We start from the raw sequence: 20,708 nt of genomic DNA, 5'->3' as shown, positions 1-20,708 counted from the left end.
AGCTGCAAAGAAATTTTCTCGTGGGCTTTCAGGAATGCATCTACTGTAGCAGTGACATCACTATTGGTGCGAAAGTGGATGTCAACCAGGTATTTTTTCAAATTAGGAATATATGAAAGTCCAATGGTGCTAGATCAGGTGAATATGGGGGATGGTTTTAGATTTCCAAGCCCCACTCGTGCAGTGCAGTGCAGCCATGACAATGACAGATTTGTGAACAGGTGTGTTATTCTGGTGAAACAAACTCCTTTTCTGACTTTTGTCTTTGATATTTTCATGCAAATGCCTCACAAGTAATGCATAATATGCCCCTGTTAATGTCTGGCTGTTCTGAAGCTAATTCAGTAGCAAAACTCCATCAGCATCCCAAAAAACTGATACCATCACCTTGCCAGCAGAAAGAATCAACTTGGCTTTCTGTGGAAGAGAGAAGAGGTGTGGTTCCACTGTTTCGATTGCTCCTTTGTCTCTGGCTGAAAGTGATGGACCCACATCTCATCCATGGTCAAAAACCTGGAGAAAATTTGCTGGATCTGTTGTAAACAATTTTGGGGACCCATCGTGCCGACACCTGTTTCATAGTGAGAACCTCTGTTATTATGTGGTACACCTAATCAAATGAGATGCCCAAGACAGTGGCAATGTATCAAGCTGTTACTCATCACCAAATCATGCACACCATCAGCTTCTGAAGTGATGAATGCTGCAGGTCTTACACAGCGTGGGTCACCTTCCAGTCTCTCTCTCTCTCTCTCTCTCTCTCTCTCTCTCTCTCTCTCTCTCTATAAGTTTTGCTGCCCATTTCTTAAGCATGGAATAGGAACATCCTTCCCTTCCCCTACTGTTCATTTGGCATTAGTCCCTTTTTTCCCAAATGTTATGGCGCCTCCGTAGCCAGGTGGGAAGGAGCAGCAGTGCGCAGCAGCACACGCTTCTTGATTAGACAGGGGTTTGAGCTCGTCGCCACCAAATACGGAGGATGCGCAAAGGTCAGGGAATGACCACTGCATATTCATGGGGCAATATGGCCTTAGTTGCTAATGCCCCTAAAAACCAAATAACAAACATCCCAAATGTTGGACGATTGCATAGTTACCAATTTTGTCCATCTTTCCTCATTCACACACTTTGTTGCATTTAAATTACAGGATCTGTAATTAAAAGAAAGATGGAACTGCATGAAACTTGATGCATTACTATTTGAAATGTTACACTATATTAAGTACAGATTTTTAATACTGTACCACTACCCTTTCATACTCAGGCCACGAACTTTTCAAATGTTCCTTCTTACTTTTTATGTGGGACATGTTAAGAATATTAGAGACAATTTTAATTGAATAAAATTGTCTCTAATCTAATATAACATACACTTATTTTCTTTTTCTTTACAGTGCATGCATAATGAATTGGCTGATGCATTTCCTAGTGAATATATACACTGCTGATTTTATCCTCTAAAGTGTACCAAAAGTTTAAAACAACCTATGGCGATATATGATTTAAATTTAAAAATTAATCAAAACGTATCTTTTTCCAAAATATATATCTGATTGTAGATATTAAGCCATGTGTTTCACATTCTGCTTAAATATCACAGTATCTGGTAAAACAGCAACAGATTAAACAGACAGTTCTGACTTCAAACCATTTATGTAGACTGGTGAGAAGCCACAATATTCAGCTCTATGTGGAGCACGGTTGCTGTTGTTGTTATTTGGTTTTTAGGAGCATTAGCAACTAAGGCCATATTGCTCCGAGGATATGCAGTAGTCATTCCCTGGCCTTTCCACATCATCCGTATTTGGTGGTCACAGGCTTGAACCCCAGTCTAATCAAGAAGCGTGTGCAACGCACTGCCGCTCCTGCCCACCTGGCTACAGAGGCGCCGAGCACAGTTGCAGGCTTGTACATGGGTTGTCTTGGTGATAGGGTAACCTTGTCTACCATTATATGTAAATATCTGAATGGCTCTCAGATACAAATACCAAAAGGATGGCTGACAGTCTGATTTACATTATAAAGATTTTCTCTGTGTAGCTCAAAAGGAATGTCCACAATGTGGTGGTTTAGCAGGGATTTCAGGTTTAAAAGAATTACTGTAGAAACAACTGCTTTGATCTTTGCTTCCACATATATGGTGAACTATGGAAAGGATTTTCTAAATTCTCCAGTATCAATACAGATATAAAATAAACAATCTAAATGCTCCAGCAACAATTAATTTGGACATTAAGGGAGAAGTATCTCAGATGGGATGAGATCTAACAATGATGGACATGGTTTTTAGTGATTTATATACATGCATATCCCATTTAAGGCTACCCTATGCAGTGCTGATTCATTATAGCACTCTTTGTATAGGTAATATTTTTTCTGAAAAAAAAAAAGCCATACATACATCTTATAACAATCTATTACAGTACACTCTTTGTATATATATTTCCCATGGCCAGTCAGCTAATACATTAGTGTAAGCTATTGTACACTCTCAGCCAGTGATAGCCAGCCCAGCAGACTGTACTGTACACTCTTGTCCAGTGAGTGTTAGCTCATCAGCTGAGAGCATGCTCATCAAAATGCTAGATTTATTCTATCATGGCCTCTCTTTAAACCATTTATTTTGTGTTCTGGAAAACATTTTTGACCCATAGTGGCTGACAAAAGGCATTCAAAGTGTTGCTCATGTTGTTGTTGTTATGGAATTTAATGACACATAAGCTGCTAGGGCCATATTGTGTCTTTTTAATGGTTAATAGGAAATACTAACTATATTGTAATATCTGTTATATTTTATGGTATATTCCTGTGTTATTTAAGAAGGCAAACAGTTCTGTTTTATTAGGGTCATCTCCAAGAATCTGCAATAATGTTAGTGAAGACTGTGCATTAGTGTGCAAGAGGTGTGCACTGAGGAGTGCTATCATTCGTTAATAGATAGAGGTGTGCGCATCGGGTATGCCCAATTCTTAGCCTTCCTAAAATTACTTCTTCTCATCTGCTTTTCCGAAAGCTGGAGAGCCACAGCTTCAGATCTCGTTTTATTCGGTAAAATTTGTTCCCTGGATAACTCTCCAGATTTTTTACCATCTATTGTAACAGGCTTTATGGATGATTGGTTTGAAATCGGTATATGGAACTTTAAAAGTCTTTAAAATAGAAGCATCTGGTTGTTTGGCAACAAGATCTGCTTTTCATTTCCTGATATCCCATAATGCCCTTGGGATCCAGCATAATGTCATAATTTTATTTGACTGATTACATGCAAGTAATTTAGAATGTATTTCTTTTATTACAAGGTGAGAGGAGTTGATATTATTGCTTATGGGAGAGGCAGCACTGAGCGAGTCAGTGTATATTAAAGCAGACGGAATTAGAAGTTCAATAATGTGATCCAGAGCTACGTTTATGGCATAAAGCTCAGCAGTGAAGACTGCATTCTACTGGTAATGAGACAGAAGTGGTGAATGATAGAAATATTACTGCAGCATCTACTTTGGCCTCAGTTTTTGATCCATCTGTAGAGATTTCACAGTCCTGTTAATGAGAAAGAGAATAAGGCTAAGGTAAAGAAAGCTAACACGAGAACGACAAGAAACGTCAGATAACTTACGCGAAAAATTAGTTTCCCGACACCAGACCATAGCACTGCTCGCTTGGTAAACAGATGGTAGGTGTTATCAGTCTAGAGCCGAAATCGAGAAGGATATATTGATTGACAGGTAGGCGTGGCAAATGATGAAATGATTGGTGGTGGGCGCGACAGAGGAAAAGCTATTGTGTAGTCATTGGTTGGCATTATAATGTGTATCTATGAGTAAAGAATGGGGCATAATAGTTTTATAATGAACGGTAAATAGGTAATAGTAGTGATGAATCTTTTAAAGATGAAAGAAATTTGTAAGGAAAATAAAACGGTTGATTTTTTGATGAAAATTAAATTAATAAAAGTTCGTTCTGTTCATTTTTATGTTCTTCATTACATTTTTTTTCTCATTATTAAAAGCAGATTTTTGGAGTTTGTGAGTGATTTTACTATACTGTTGATTTTGATTTGGTTACTAAAAAAGGAAAAAAGGTTTCTTTATTTTTCATTATATTTCTTAACCTGATCTTAAATGGTAAGTTAGGAAATAATAGAAATGGTTTCCTTATATTTAGTGACCTAATCTTAAACGTTAGGTTAGGAAATAATATAAGAAAAGAAAGAAAGATTCTATATATATAGTGTTGAGGTATTGATTGATTTTATGATATGTGTGTATCCGCACGAATGTCTTTAAAAATAAAAGTATAGTAATAAAAAAATAATATTTTGTTAATAAACAATTTATGTGCTAGTCCACATGATTCTAAAGAAAAAAGGTTAGATTACCCCCTCCATTTCGGGAGGGGTTCAAGTGGAGGTAACCTGACTTTTTTTCACCAATAGAGCATATTATTGAACAAGAAAATAAAAATACAGTCATAAAAAAAATTAATTTTTTTTATGAATGTATTTCTAAATATGACTGCGATTCTAAAGAAAAAGGGTTAGGTTACCCCCTCCACTTCGGGAGGGGTTCAAGCTCCCATGGGATTCAAGTGGAGGTAACCTGACCTTTTTTTACCATTATGGAAAGCGTTCATTAGGGCAAATTACCATTAGTGCTTCTGAGTGCTACTAAAATTATACTAACCCGATGTTATTGTGTGTTATGTTCACGCACCAATCAGCACATTGTTTGCCATGCCTACCTGTCAATCAATATTTTGTTCTCAAGTTTGCCTCCAGACCGATAACACATACCGTCTGTTTACCGAGCGAACAGCGCTAGAGTGCCGTATCGGGAAACTAATTTTCCGTGTAAGTTATCCAACATAATTTCTCTCGTTGGTCTCGTGTTGGCTTTCTTTACCTTTGCTGGGAATAAGTTGCATGTAACTGTGTGATATTGGAAGGACAGGGTGTTTTTTCCCCTAACGTTGAAAATAGCCGTCATATATTGTACAGATATTTGTCCAAGGTGGATCTGGTGATGTCATGTCCTGAAATATATTGCTGATTTCTACATTCCATGATTGAACCAGTTCCTTAAATATAAGGGGAGCAGTTCGGTTTTCATTTGATTTGCTGTTGTAAAATGTCTCCCATTCGGTACAGACATCTCCAACTAGATTGAGAAGGAAGATTGCAGTTTGTGGCATATATCAGAAGTAATGTTTTTCTGTGAAGATGTAAGGGAGGTTCATGGGCTTCGATGTATTGGCTCTGAACAGGAGGTTCTGAAAGCCCCTAGAGCGACTCTCAGAGCAATGTGCTGGATGGTGTTTAATTGCTCTAAAGTATTTTTCATAGTGGAGTCATACACTGGAGAAGCATAGTCCATGCGAGACCTGATGAGCACTATAAAGATGGCTGAGGGTATGTCGATCAGTGCCCCATGACATCGATGACAAACACCAGAGGATGTTCAATTTCTTCAAGCAGACAGTTCGAAGGTAGGCCACATGTGCTTGAAAGTTTAGTTTCCGATCTAGTATCAGGCCAAAGAAACGGACTGTGTGAGTAAGCGGAACTGCCACGTTATTTATCATTAGCTCTGAATCAGGATGAAGTGACCGGAGTTTGCAGAAATGAGTGTAGATTTCTGTTCAGCGAGATAGTATCCATTGTGTAAGGTCCAGGATTGAATTCTAGTTAGAGCAATTTGCAGCTGTCTTTCGATGGTATTCATACTTTGCGATTGGCAGGATATGGTGAGGTTGTCAGCATACATGTATACTTCAATCGTTTTTGGAAGACCTTCCAATATATTGTTGACCCTGATAGCATAGGGTTGGACTCAATATCGAACCCTGGGGTACACCCTCTTCTTGAATGTGAGATGATGTGAGATGCTGACAGCATGTTTCGATATTAGACTTGAAAGGTGCGTAATTTTAAAAAGTTCTGAATTATTAAAAGGAGGTAGCCTCTCAGTCCTAACTGATGCATATCTTTAATGATACCATGATGCGATGTGGTGTCAAATGCTTTGAATATCAAGGTTGACCATCACTAGATGTTGCCCCATGACGAATGAGTTACGAATGTCGGATTCAATTTTTACAAGTAAATCTAGGATGGACCTATTTTTACGGAAGCCATACTGATGATCAGAGAGTAGATTTTGGGAGTCTAGAATCCAGGTGAGCCTCTTATGCACCATCCTTTCAAATATTTTTCCCAAACAGCTTGTCAATGATATCGGTCTGTAATTCTGAATTTGAGAAGGATCTTTGCCGGGTTTTGGTATAGTGCAAATATAGGAATGATGCCAAGAGAGAGAGGATGATATGTATTTTCTGAAAAGATCCAGTTGTAAAAGAGCAATAGTATGCATATGTCAGGTTCGTATAGATGCTTGAGCATACTGTAGTGAATGCTGTCTGGTCTAGCTGCTCTAGATGGAGATTTGCTCAGGGATTCTTTCAGCTCAGCTAGGGTAAAGGGTTGGTTATACGGAAGTGAAGGACTAGTTGAAAAATTAAAATTCAATTTAATACGTTCTTCATTGGTTTTAATGTGTTGAAAGGAGGTCACATAAGAGGAGGAGGCAGAAATATTATAGAGAGATTCTGCTAAAGCATTTGCAATATCATTAGGAGAGAATAAGTCCTGCCCATTGCATTTTATTATTGGAGACTGCAACGGTATAAATTTGCCATTAAGGGCTTGTATTTTTTTCCAGATTATTCAAGTGTCCGTATTTTTGTTAATAGTTGAGGCAAAATTAATCCAGGAGTCATGTTTTGCTATTTTCCTAATTTGTCTGGCTCTGAGTTTTTTGAAAACAATTAGGTTGGCGGTATTTGGAAATTTGCAAAACTGGTTCCAAGCACTGTTTGTTTCTCTTTTCGCTTTTGAGCAATCTTCATTCCACCACTGGTTTTCGTGTACCTGTTTGTGCTGGTCGGATTTTGGAATGGAAATTTCGGCTGCCGATAATATATGGCTGGTAATGTGTTTGGTTACGTCGTCAATATAGTGCTGCTGTATATACTGTTTGTTGAGTAGAACACAAGTAGAGTTTTTCCAGTCTGCTTTGTGGAAATTCCAAGGGCTTTAGGGCATGACATGACTTTTGTTTGAATTGAGCTGATGATGTGAAAATGGTCACTGTGGAATGGATCAATCAGCACCAACCATTCCATGCTTGGAAAAAGAGATGCTGAACAGATGGATCGGTCTATGGCAGATGTTGTACCTGTAGGCAGTTGAACATGAGTTGAAGAACAAGTGTTTAATACAGTCAGATTATGGTTATCTAGGAATTTTTCAATTAATTGGCCTCTTCTATCCATAATGGAATAACCCCACAATGGATGGTGACCGTTGAAATCACTGAGTAAACAGACAGGAGGTGGCAGTTTAGCATTAGCATAGGTATATGATGCAAGAAAGCAAGCTTATGCAGCATCAGCCAAAAAAAAAAAAAAAAAAAAAAAACCCACTACCATTTCACCCCTCCATTCGTTCGAAATACCTGTCCAGCTGAGCCTTAAATTTATTAAGGCTATCAACTTCCACATCAAGGGATGGAAGTCTGTTCCAACAACCAACTACTAGCTGGCTAAAGGCAAATTTCCGTACATCTATCCTACATCTGTCTTTCCTCAATCTGAATTTATGCCCTCTCAGGTGATTATTCTGAGCAAGAGGAAGAATCCCACTGGCATTGAGCATGCTCAAACCATTCAAGACTTTATACACCTCTATCAGATCACCTTGCCGGTGCTTAGTCTCAGACACTGTAATTTGCAAAACTTAAGCCTTTCTTCTTAAGAGCAACCCTTTGTTCCATTCACTAATCTTGTTGCCCTTCTCTGTACTCGTGCCAGCAGCTCTACATCCTTCTTGAAATGAGGCCTCCAGACCTGTATACAGTACTCAAGGTGTGGCCTGACCATTGCCTTATATAAGGGAATAATCACCTCCTTATCCCTGCTAGAAAAATTCCTGTATATTATTGACAAGACACCATGAGCTACTCTTGCAGCCCGTCTGCATTGCTCAGAGAACTTCATATCTGCCTGCACAATTACCTCCAGGTCCTTTTCATTCATTACCACTGTCAGTGTAGTACCACCGAGTTGATACGTTGTTCTTGGGGTGCTGTTTCCCATATGTAGAACTTTTCATTTGTCAATGTTAAACTTCATTTACCACCTCTCGGCGCATCTGCTCAACCTTTTCAGATCCTGTTGCGCACCAGCATAGCATCAGTAGTGTACTTAACAACCCTGCTAACCTTTGTATCGTCTACAAACTTGGACATTAAGCTTGATATACCATCAATATCATTAATAAATACAGAAAACAATAATGGACCCAACACTGAACCCTGAGGGACTCCACTAATAACATTAGTCCACGATGAGCATTGTCCATTGATTACAACTCTCTGTCTTCTTCCCCTCAACCATCCCTTTATCCATAGCAGCAATTTGCCTCCAATGCCACGCTACTCCAATTTGTGCAGCAGTCTTCCATGTGCAACAGTATCAAAAGCCTTTCTAAGATCCAAATATATAATATCAAAGTTATTCCCTGCATCCATTTCTTTTGTGACTATATCATAGTATCCAATCAATTGGTAAGGCAAGACTTTGCCTTAACAAAACCATGCTGTGTCCGAACTATAACTGAAATCTTGTCTAGATGATCCTGCAGTGCGTCTTTAACCAGTGCCTCCACTAATTTTCCTGGAACAGAAGTTAAACTCACAGGTCTATAATTACTTGTGTCAGCCTTTGATCCTCCTTTGTGAATTGGGATCACATTTGCACATCTCCAGTCTATGGGTACCTCCCCTGAGTCCAAAGAAGCTCTCATAATTATGGCTAAGGGTTTGTTTACTTCCTTTGCTGCCTCCTTTAATATAACTGGATATATCCCATCCACTCCAGGTGCCTTTTTTATGTTTATCCTTGACAATTTCTCCTCCACTTTCCTCCCAGTTATTACAAAATCATCTAGCTCACTGCCAGAGTTTACTTCACCTCTGGCATTCCCCTTCCTGAATAACTTCTCATGTATGAATGTAGATGCAAAATACTCATTTAGTTTGTTAGCCACCTGAGCAGGATCCTCAACTGTTGAACCATCAATATCCAGTGGACCAATCTGATTCATCCCTTTCCTTGTAGAGTTTACATAGGTAAAGAACTCTTTTCTTTACATAACAGAAATAGTTCTTTACATAGGTAAAGAACTGTTTTTCTTTGCATCCTTTGCCAAGGATTTCTCATAATATGCCTTTGCCTGCCTAATCTCCTTTGTGACTTGGTTACAGACCAGCTTATATCTATCATAGGCTTCCATGTCACCATTAATTTATATGTATCCCATGCATTTTTCTTCTCTGCCATATGTCTCATTAGTTCGTCTGACATCCATTTAGGCCTAAACCTTGAACAATATTTCTTAGTTGGTATGTAAAGCCTAGAAGCTAAAATAGAACCTAGAAGATAAGTCCTTTGAATGCTTCCCATTTTGAATTTGCTGTTGGTAACATCATCAGTTGTTTAGCCTTTACGAAAGCAAAAACCCTTCCCTTTACCCCTGATGGTAGTTACTTCTTTGAGTAAATCCCACTTCAGCACACTGTGATTACTTCCTCCTAGTGGTTCCTTTATCTGCAAATTCTTAATGCATGAAGAATCACTACTGATTATCAGATCAAGAGTATTACTCCTTCTAGTTGCCTCCCGAACATGCTGATGTAGAAAACAATCATCCAATAAATCCACAAAAGCCTTTCTAGTGTGTGTGACTGACCAACCCACAAATTCCAGTCAATATCTAGAAAATTAAAATTCCCCATTATAGGACTCTGATTTATTGGCACACTATATTTCCCTGTACAGTTTCTTATTATACACATCAGAGTCATTAGGCCTATAGCACACTCCTACTCTCAATTTTGATCTCCCAATGCTTAATGTCACACCAAACTGACTTGACACTGCACTGTCCAGCGATGTCGACTGGTTCCACTTCCTTGGATTTTTATGTGTTTCTTAACTAATAGCATAACCCCTCCTCCCTTCCTATCCTGTCTATCCTTTCTGTACACATTGCACTCCCCAAATTCCAGTTCTGCATTCCTTATATCTGTGTGACACCATGTCTCTGATATCCCAACAATATCTGGCTTTGATGTTTTGAGCAATACCTCAAATTCATCAAATTTATTTACCAAACTCCTAGCATTGGTGTACACGCAAGTATACATGCACCTGTTCCTATTCTTGGCTATCCTAACACAACCCATGTGTTTACTTGTACCGCAATGATTCCCAGCAGTCACTGAAATATCCTGCATCTTGTTTTCCAGGCTGCTGCTCATTCCAATAGAAGCAGTGCAAGAATCACTTTCACCTCTGCCAGTGGCTACTGTTAATCTATTAGTGATTGTATTCCCCCCAAGCTAGCAGTTTTCCGACCCACCTAACACTGCCTCGATAGCATCAGTAAATATTCTTGCACCCTTTCTACTTAAGGGTATCCCATTCCTGTAGAAGCAGTCTCTCCTGTTAACAAGTACAGACCAGGCTGAAAAAATTCTACCCCCTTGAGGTTTGCACAATCTTTCCAGGGCCGAATTGATCAACAAGGCTCTCATCATATACTCCCTCCTATCATGTCTGGGTAGAATTGCAGTCACTATCAAATTCAACCCTAATTCACAGTTTTTTTTCAACAGCGACCCTTACTTGTTAAGTAATTCTGCCAGTCTCCTACTCTTAATATCATTACTGCCAACGTGTACAACTATATCACCTTTTGTGCCCTTAAGAGATGATATCCACTCTACAACGTCATCAACCTTTGCCCCTGGTAGACATACCTTGGTCCTGTTCCACCTATCCTTTTTACAAAGCATGTTCCCCGTTTCCTTGACAATAGTCACCAACAACTACTAGTTCCTGTGGGACCAGTGCATTCAGCCTTGGGTTGCCGCTGTGTTGTGTGATGACCAAGTGCAAGCTCTGGCGTTGATTTAGATCCTTCGAGGGCATCCACCCTGTCCTTCAAGCTCTCATAAAGGTTAAAAGGTAAAGTGCAGCCATTATCAATCCACTACAGGATGGAAGCCTCTTCAATAATTTATGCTGAGGGAAATGGACCATAATCTGCCACGATGGTCCATTGTGGGTTGGCAGATCGACCGTATTCAGCAGTCAGGAGCTTGAACCCCGTTCTACTCAAAGAGCATGTGTTACTGCACCCTGCTCCTGACCACTCGGTTACGGAGGCCATCTCTCATATAGGTCCATAACAATGCTGAGTTGTCGACTGATTTCCTTACACTCCTTACATCACGCACACACAAAGACATTCCCCATGGCAATATCATGTCCCGTACCCAATTGCACCACAAACATCATGCAAGCAGTACATTTTAAAAGGCTGTGATTCAGAAGGCAACTGCCCCCCTCAGTTCTCCCCTGAGCCACAGCACTCCCATTAGCTTGAGTTGTGTTAAACGGTTGTCACGTTCAGTCTGGGAACAAGGATAATTAGCATTAGCAGAGGCATATGATGCAAGAAAGCAAGCTTATGCAGCATCAGCCAAAAAAAAAAAAAAAATGCTCCCATTTCACCCATCCGTTCATTCCAAATACCTGTCCAGCTCAGCCTTAAATTTATTTGGGCTATCAATTTCCGAAATAAAGGATGGAAGTCTGAATAACCACCGATCAACTACCCGCTGGCTAAAGGCAAACTTCCGCACATCCATCCTGCATCTCTCTTTCCTCAATTTGAATTTATGCCCTCTCAGGTGATTATTCTGAGCAGCAAGAAGAATCCCATCAGCACTGTGCATGCCCAAACCATTCAAGGCTTTATACACCTCAATCAGATCACCTCGCAGATGCCTAGTCTCCAGACACTATCATTTTCAAAACTTAAGCCTTTCTTCGTAAGAGCAACCCTTTGTTCCATTCACTAATCTTGCTGCCCTTCTCTGTACGCATTCCAACAGCTCTAAATACTTCCTAAAATGATGCCTCCAGACCTGTATACAGTACTCAAGGTGTGGCCTAACCATTGCCTTATACAAGGGGATAATCACCTCCTTATCCCTGCTTAAAAAATTCCTGTATATCATTGACTGAGCTACTCTTGCAGACCATCTGCACTGCTCTGAAAACTTCATATCTGCCTGCACAATTACCCCCAGGTCCTTTTCGTTCTCTACCACTGTCAGTGTAGTACCACAGAGTTGATACATTACTCTGGGGTTACTGTTTCCCATATGTAGTGCTTTACATTTGTCATTGTTAAACTTCATTTGCAACCTCTCAGCCCATCTGCTCAACTTTTCTAGATCCCGTTGCAGCAGCGTACTGTCATTAGTGTCCTTAACAACCCTGCCAGCCTTCGTATCATCTGCAAACTTGGACATTAAGCCTAATATACCATCATCAATATCATTTATAAATACAGCAAACCCCCGCTATTCGCGGGGATTGCGTTCCTGAGAAATGCCGCGAATACCGAAAACGCGAATACTGAGTTATGGCTCCCATAGTAATAAACGGGTTCCGTTCCAAAGTATGAAATATATAAGAAAAACTAGTCTAAAATTTTGTCTATGTATGTATTATATGTACCTTCATAATATGACTATGTACATAGACAGTACATAGTGAAATGCAAGCATATGGCATCGAAATGAAAATAAGGAACAATTTAATATTAAATGTAATATTTATTACAAATTTCAAACAAATCTTTCAAACCAGCATCTTTGCTAGCTAAAAAACTTATCCCGCCTGTGCTATCACCAGTTTCGCTAAAGTGTTGATAAAGGAGTTTTGCCTTTTCACGAATTATGAGTGAACTTAACGGAATTTTATTTTGAGTTCGGTCTTCTATCCACAGATTTAAAGCTTTTTCCATTTTTTCTAATTTAACATCACGAGTTACAGGGCAAATTTTTGAAGCAATTAGCGCATTTTCACGGACACTACGGCGGATTTTTTCTTTTGATTTCTTGATTGATCGTACCGTTGACTCATTGATTTTATGTTTTGCCACTGAGGTGACACTTTCACTATTAGAAATTTTATCTAATAACTCAATTTTATTCGCCAATATCATCACCTTCTTTGATATTTTCACATTTCCCTTGTTATTCGTAGCCATATTTTTGTAGGGGTTATAAAGAACTTGTCCACAATAAAGTCACTTTCTTCCATTAACACGCTCGAAAAAAGTCTGTTTTACACTGCAGAACGGTAGATTTATCACTTTTGTAAGCATATCAATTTATAAATTGATAAATTTATTCAATTTATAAGCATATAAATTAAAAGCAAACGACGAAACCTTCCATGACAAGCACATAACACATACTAAACAAGGATTAGCGAGAAACATCCACGCTCGCGATTTTGTCACCCCTCTCCCCCCACCCACTGAGCGCTGTTTTGACAGGGAAAGATAATTTTAGCCACGCCCATGTTTTTTTATGGCGGAAAATGTTCACTGTGCTTTAAAATTCACATTTTTTTTAGGTTTCATTTTATATTAAATCAGCGATCGCGAATAGCGGGGGTTTACTGTACAGAAAACAACAATGGACCCAACACTGAATCCTGAGGGACTCCACTAATAACATGAGTCCACGATTAGCAGTGTCCATTGATTACCACTCTGTCTTCTCCCACTCAACCATCCCTTTATTCATAGCAGCAATTTGCCTCCAATGCCACACTGCTCCAATTTGTTCAGAAGTCTTACATGTGCAACAGTATCAAAAGCCTTTCTAAGGTCCAAATACATGATATCAAAATTATTCCCTGTATCCAGTTCCTTTGTGACCACATCATAGTATCCAATCAAATTAGGTGATATATAAACAGATGCAAGGGTTAATGATATTTCCATTGCCATCCGAACTTCTACAATTTCTAGGGAGGTTACTAGCTGGAGATGTCTTGATGGTATGGAGATGTCTTGATGGTATGGAGTTTTGACAAGTATACATACCCCTCCACAAGGAGAAGAGTCAGAATCCCTGACTCGCCTAAACATAGTATAGTTTTTGAATTTGAGCGAAACTTTTGGTGATAAAAATGTTTCCTGTAAGCATACTCCTACTGTGTTAGTTTGTATGAATAAATCATTTAGGTCATCTATATTACTGTATAATCTTCTGCAGTTCCATTGTAGGAATTTGTTCATTGATTGGGTTTATTTGAGGAAGATTGATCTGACTGTTTTTTCTGAGGTTTATGTCTGCTTTTTTTGTTTCTAGGAAAGGTTGGGCATCCTGCGTCCATGGTGTCATTGGCATATAATTCTAGTACCGTGACTTCGTCCTCTGACTGAACTTCCATTTCCATGTTGCTATAGCTTGGATTCACTGTCTTCTGGTTTTCAACACTAACAGATTTTGTTGTTTCAGGCGAGGATGAGATGGCATCAGTTGGGATACTGATTGGTGTGTTGGTGGTTTCATCAACTGTATATTTTTTATTGCACATTAGCATAGTTTTGGCCCAGGTGGCAAAGGAAATGTTTGGTTCTATGGATATCTGTTTAAGTTGCAGTGACCGGCTGTTTTTAGTGACCGATGCGTATGATCGGCTAGGCATATTTAACAGTATTTGCTTCCATGCTTCTAGGTATGTGACTTTATGCTCCACTTTATATTTCTGGATTTGTTTGCCTGTTTTCCAAAGGTCACATGCTTTAGAAAATGCAGGATGGCTTCCTTTACAGTTAGGGCAAGTAGGAAGCTGTAGTCTCCTTGGAATTGCTCCTTAGAGCCACAAATAGGACGCAAGGCATTGCCTCGGCATGCTGTCTGAGAATGGCCATACTTCTGGCATCAGTTGGGATAAAGCAGCAAATCGGATTTGGGATGTAGGGATCTTGCAGTTTAAATAACCTGCTTTAACAGAAGATGGAAGAGTTGGACTACTACATGTCAAAATGATGGACTGGTTGGTAGTAGGTTGCCATCTTTTTTGGTCATTATTCTCCGCACATGAGTCACTTTTTGTTCCCCGAGTTCTTGTATTATCTCTTCTTCCGATATGGATAGCAAGTCCCATTCGCTGATAACGCCTCTAGAGGTGTTCAGAGTGTTATGGGACATAACTGACACTGGAATACTGTTAAATGATGTTAATTTTAACAGCTTCGCTGAATGAGTTGTCTTAGAAGTTTCAATTAGGGCTCCAGATTGGAGACGTTTAACCATTTTAGGAGATCCACAAACGGACTCTAAACATTGCTGTATAAGAAAAGGTGATAGTGTGCCAACAGATTGCATGGATAATAAGTGCATTATAAGAAATGCTGGCACGCCTTTATTCTGATTTTCTGCCCATAGTCGTTTTGGACGATTGGAATCATGGTCCTAGTCACGATACTTAGTTTAAATTTTAATGTAGATAGAGATTTTGTAGGTTATTACTTAGTATCGGTAAGGGTATCCAATCCATGTGTTTTACAAATTTTGCAGAGCTGGCGAACTGGAAGTTTTTTAGCTATAGTTATCCACTTTATTGACCAATTGTTATATTAAATTATTTTCTGTAAGTAGCTTATAGACCTAGGCAAGATCCTTGATTTATTCTGAATTGAGACAGCAAGATTTTGGAAATTAATTAATATTTAAGTGTCCGTAGATTTACCGTTTGTAACTTGCCGCCATTGTTATACGATACAATGTTATATCCCGAACTTGATAGCTTAGTATAGTATATAATATCAATTAATCAGTAAATTTATTAATCTTGTTGAACTTCACTGTCAATTAAATTGTATTTTTAATTAAATACATATAACGACTTAGATTTTACAAACATAACATAATTAATTAATGCATAACTTGATACAGAACTTATATAAAGCAACTCTAAGATAATACTTGACATTTAAAAAATATATATAGATATATAGTGTTACAACTGCATTGGGATACAAGTTTAGGGTTATAATTTTGTACTGAAATTGAAATTTTATTAAAATTGAATCGGAATCATGAATCTGACTAGAGCAGCAAAGCAAAAGGCTCAAGCTAAATGGAGTGCTATGGCTCAGGGGTGAACTGAGGCGGACAGTTGCCCTCTGAATCACAGCCTTTTAAAATGTGTTAGGTGGGTCAGAAAACTGCTAGCTTGGGGGGAATACAAGGACTAATAGATTAACAGTAGCCACTGGCAGAGGTGAAAGTGATTCTTGCACTGCTTCTATTGGAATGAGCAGCAGCCTGGAAAACAAGATGCAGGGTATTTCAGAGACTGCTGGGAGTCATTGCATTACAAGTAAACACATGGGTTGTGTTATGGTAGCTAAGAATAGGAACAGGTGCATGTACACCAATACTAGGAGTCTGGTAAATAAATTTGATGAATTTGAGGTATTGCTCAGAACATCAAAGGCAGATATTGTTGGGATATCAGAGACGTGGTGTCACACAGATATAACGAATGCAGAACTGGAATTTGGGGAGTACAATATGTACAGGAAGGATAGACAAGATAGGAAGGGAGGAGAGGTTATACTATTAGTTAAGAAACACATAAAATCCAAGGAAGTGAAGCCAGTCGACATCACTGGACAATGCAGTGTCGAGTCAGTTTGGTGTGACATAAGCATTGGGAGATCAAATTTGAGAGTAGGAGTGTGTTATAGGCCTAATGACTCTGATGAGTATAATAAGGAACTGTACAGGGAAATAGAGTGGGCCAGTAAATCAGAGAGTCGTACACTAATGCATTAGATCTTAAAGCCTCAAGCTGCGAAAAAGATTAGACTTATTCGAAGTAGTGCAATATCATGGCAACTCATCGTGAAGGTATTCACAATATGAGATGTAACTTAAACGATGCCGCTATTGCAATTTTGCTAATCTACATTTAGCTGTGTATAAATGATGCAATTGCACTAAAATACACACAGAGAGTCTTATAATGGGGGATTTTAATTTCCCAGATATTGACTGGAATAGGAACCAAGAATTAATTGGATGATTGTTTTCTACATCAGCATGTTCGGGAGGCAACTAGAGGGAGTAATACTCTTGATCTGATTATCAGTAGTGATTCTTCATGCATTAAGAATCTGCAGATAAAGGAACCACTAGGTGGCAGTGATCACAGTGTGCTGAAGTGGGATTTACTCAAAGAGGTAACTACCATCAGGGGTAAAGGGAAGGGTTTTTGCTTTCGTAAAGGTGACTACGGTGGTCTGAGGTAGTATTTAAATTCTATACAGTGGGACCAACTGATGATGTTACCAAAAGTAAATTCAAAATGGGAAGCATTCAAAGAATTTATCTTGGAAGCTACTAGGATTTACATACCAACCAAGAAATATTGTTCAAGGTTTAGGCCTAAATGAATGTCAGATGAACTAAATGAGACATGTGGTAGAGAAGAAAAATGCATGGGATACATATAAATTAATGGATGACATGGAAGCCTATGATAGATATAAGTTGGTCTGTAACCAAGTCACAAAGGAGATTAGGCAGGCAAAGGCAGATTATGAGAAATCCTTGGCAAAGGATGCAAAGAAAAACAACAAAGAGCTATGTAAACTCCTATGTAAACACCTACGTAAACTCTAGAAGGAAAGGGATGAATCAGATTGGTCCACTAGATATTGATGCTTCAACTGTTGATGATCATACTCGGGTGGCTAACAAACTAAATGAGTATTTTGCATCTACATTCACCCATGAGGAGTTATTCAGGAAGGGGAATGCCAGGTGAGTTAAACTCTGGCAGTTAGTTGGATGAGTTTGTAATAACTGAGAGGAAAGAGGAGGAGAAATTGTTGAAGATAAACACAAAAAAGGCACCCGTGGTGGACGGGATATATTCATTTATATTAAAGGAGGCAGGGCAAAAGAAGTAAGCTAACCCTTAGCCATAATTATGAGAGCTTCTTTGGACTCAGGGGAGGTACCCATGGACTGGAGATGTGCAAATGTGACCCTAATTCACAAAGGAGGATCAAAGGCTGTCACAAGTAATTATAGACCTGTGAGTTGAACTTCTGTTCCAGGAAAATGGATGGAGGCACTGATTAAAGGAGCACTGCAGAATCATCTAGACAAGACTTGTTATAGCTCGGACACAGCATGGTTTTGTTAAGGGAAAGTCTTGCCTGACCAATTTGATTGGATACTATGATGCAGTCACAAAAGAACTGGATGCAGGGAATAACTTTGATATTATATATTTGAATCTTAGAAAGGCTTTTGATACTGTTGCACATGGAACATTCTGAACTTTTTGATACTGTTGCACATGACTTCTGAACAAATTGCTGCTATGGATAAAGGGATGGTTGAAGGGGAGAAGACAGACAGTGGTAATCAATGGACATTGCTCATCGTTGACTAATGTTATTAGTGGAGTCCCTCAGGGTTCAGTGTTGAGTCCATTATTGTTTTCTGTACTTATTAATGACATTGATACAAAGGTTGGCAGGGTTGTTAAGGACACTACTGACGCTATGCTGCTGCTGCAACAGGATCTAGAAAAGTTGAGCAGATGGGCTGAGAGATGGCAAATGAAGTTTAACATTACAAATGTAAAGTACTACATATAGGAAGCAGCAACCCCAGAGTGACGTATCAACTCTGTGGTACTACACTGACAGTTTTAGAGAACGAAAAGGACCTGGGGGTAATTGTGCAGTCAGATATGAAGTTTTCTGAGCAGTGCAGACGGTCTGCAAGAGTAGCTCAGCATCTTGTCAATGATAGCTAACAAACTAAATGAATATTTTGCATCGACATTCACACACGAGGAGTTATTCAGCGAGGGGAATGCCAGAGGTGTATTCAACTCTAGCAGTAAGCTAGAGAATCTTGTAATAACTGGGAGTAAAGTGGAGGAGAAATTGTTGAAGATAAACACAAGAAAGGCACCTTGGGTGGATGAGATCTATCAAGTTATATTAAAGGAGGCAGCAAAGGAAGTAAGCAAACCCTTAGCCATAATTATGAGAGCTTCCTTGGAGAGGTACCCGTGGACTGGAGATGTGCAAATGTGACCCCAATTCACAAGGGAGGATCAAAGGCTGACACAAGTAATTATAGACCTGTGAGTTTAACTTTTGATCCAGGAAAATTAATGGAGGCACTGGTTAAAGAAGCACTGCAGGATCATCTAGACAAGACTTCAGTTATAGCTCGGACACAGCATGGTTTTGTTAAGGGGAAGTCTTGCCTGACCAATTTGATTGGATACTATGATGCAGTCACAAAAGAACTGGATGCAGGGAATAACTTTGATATTATATACTTGGATCTTAGAAAGGCTTTTGATACTGTTGCACATGGAAGACTGCTGCACAAATTGGAGCAGTGTGGCATTAGAGGCAAATTGCTGCTATGGATAAAGGGGTGGTTGAGGGGGAGAAGACAGAGAGTGGTAATCAATGGACACTGCTCATCGTGGACTAAGGTTATTAGTGGAGTCCCTCAGGGTTCAGTATTGGGTCCTTTATTGTTCTCTGTATTAATAAATGATATTGATGATGGTATATCAAGCGTAATGTCCACGTTTGCAGACGATACGAAGGTTGGCAGGGTTGTCAAGGACACTACTGACACTATGCTGCTGCAACAGGATCTGGAAAGGTTGAGCAGATGGGCTGAGAGGTGGCAAATGAAGTTTAACATTGACAAATGTAAAGTACTACATATGGGAAACAGCAACCCCAGAGCAACGTATCAACTCTGTGGTACTACACTGACAGTGGTAGAGAATGAAAGGGACCTGGGGGTGGTTGTGCAGGCAGATATGAAGTTCTCTGAGCAGCGCAGACGGGCTGCAAGAGTAGCTCATAGTGTATTGTCAATGATATATAGGAATTTTTCTAGCAGGGATAAGGAGGTGATTATTCCCTTGTATAAGGCAATGGTCAGGCCACACCTAGAGTACTGTATACAGGCCTGGAGGCCTCATTTCAAGAAGGATGTAGAGTTGCTGGAACGAGTACAGAGAAGAGCAACAAGGTTAGTGAATTGAACAAAGGGGTGCTCTTACGAAGAAAGGCTTAAGTTTTGCAAATTGCAGTGTCTGGAGACTAGGCACCAGCGAGGTGATTTGATAGAGGTGTACAAAGCCTTGAATGGTTTGAGCATGCTCAATGCTGATGGGATTCTTCCTCTTGCTCAGAATAATCACCTGAGAGGGCATAAGTTCAAATTGAGGAAAGACAGATGTAGGATAGATGTGCGGAAATTTGCCTTTAGCCAGCGGGTGGTTGGTAGGTGGAACAGACTTCCATCCCTTGTTGTGGAAGTTGATAGCCTAAATAAGTTTAAGGCTCAGCTGGACAGGTATTTCGAACGAACAGAGGGGTGAAGTGGAAGTGGTTATTTTTTATTTATTTATTTTACTTTTTTTTTTGGCTGATGCTGCATAAGCTTGCTTTCTTGCATCAAATGCCTCTACTAATGCTAATGCTAATATACAAGAATTATTCCAGCAGGGATAAGGATAAGGAGGTGATTATCCCCTTATATAAGGCAATGGTCAGCCCACACCTTTAGTACTGTATATAGGTCTGGAGGCCTTATTTTAAGAAGGATGTAGAGCTGTTGGAACAAGTACAGAGAAGGGCCACAAAATTAGTGAATGGAACAAAGGGTTGCTCTTACGAAGAAAGGATTAAATTTTGCAAATTACAGTGTCTG

At 39.3% G+C, this 20,708-nt stretch overlaps 1 protein-coding gene across 2 annotated transcripts in view; it reads right to left on the bottom strand.

The window, feature by feature from the left end:
* The window catches only part of dgo (ankyrin repeat domain containing protein 6 diego), a 405,239-nt gene that overhangs the window by 59,429 nt on the left and 325,102 nt on the right, over positions 1 to 20,708 (bottom strand). The window lies entirely within an intron of this gene.

The sequence above is a fragment of the Mastigoproctus giganteus genome, chromosome 1 (genome assembly GCF_048544385.1).
Source record: "Mastigoproctus giganteus isolate SK-2022 chromosome 1, ASM4854438v1, whole genome shotgun sequence".
Taxonomy (NCBI): Eukaryota; Metazoa; Arthropoda; class Arachnida; order Uropygi; family Thelyphonidae; genus Mastigoproctus; species Mastigoproctus giganteus.
The sequence above is the reverse complement of the archived record's forward strand: the minus strand, read 5'-3'. Positions and strand labels throughout refer to the sequence as shown.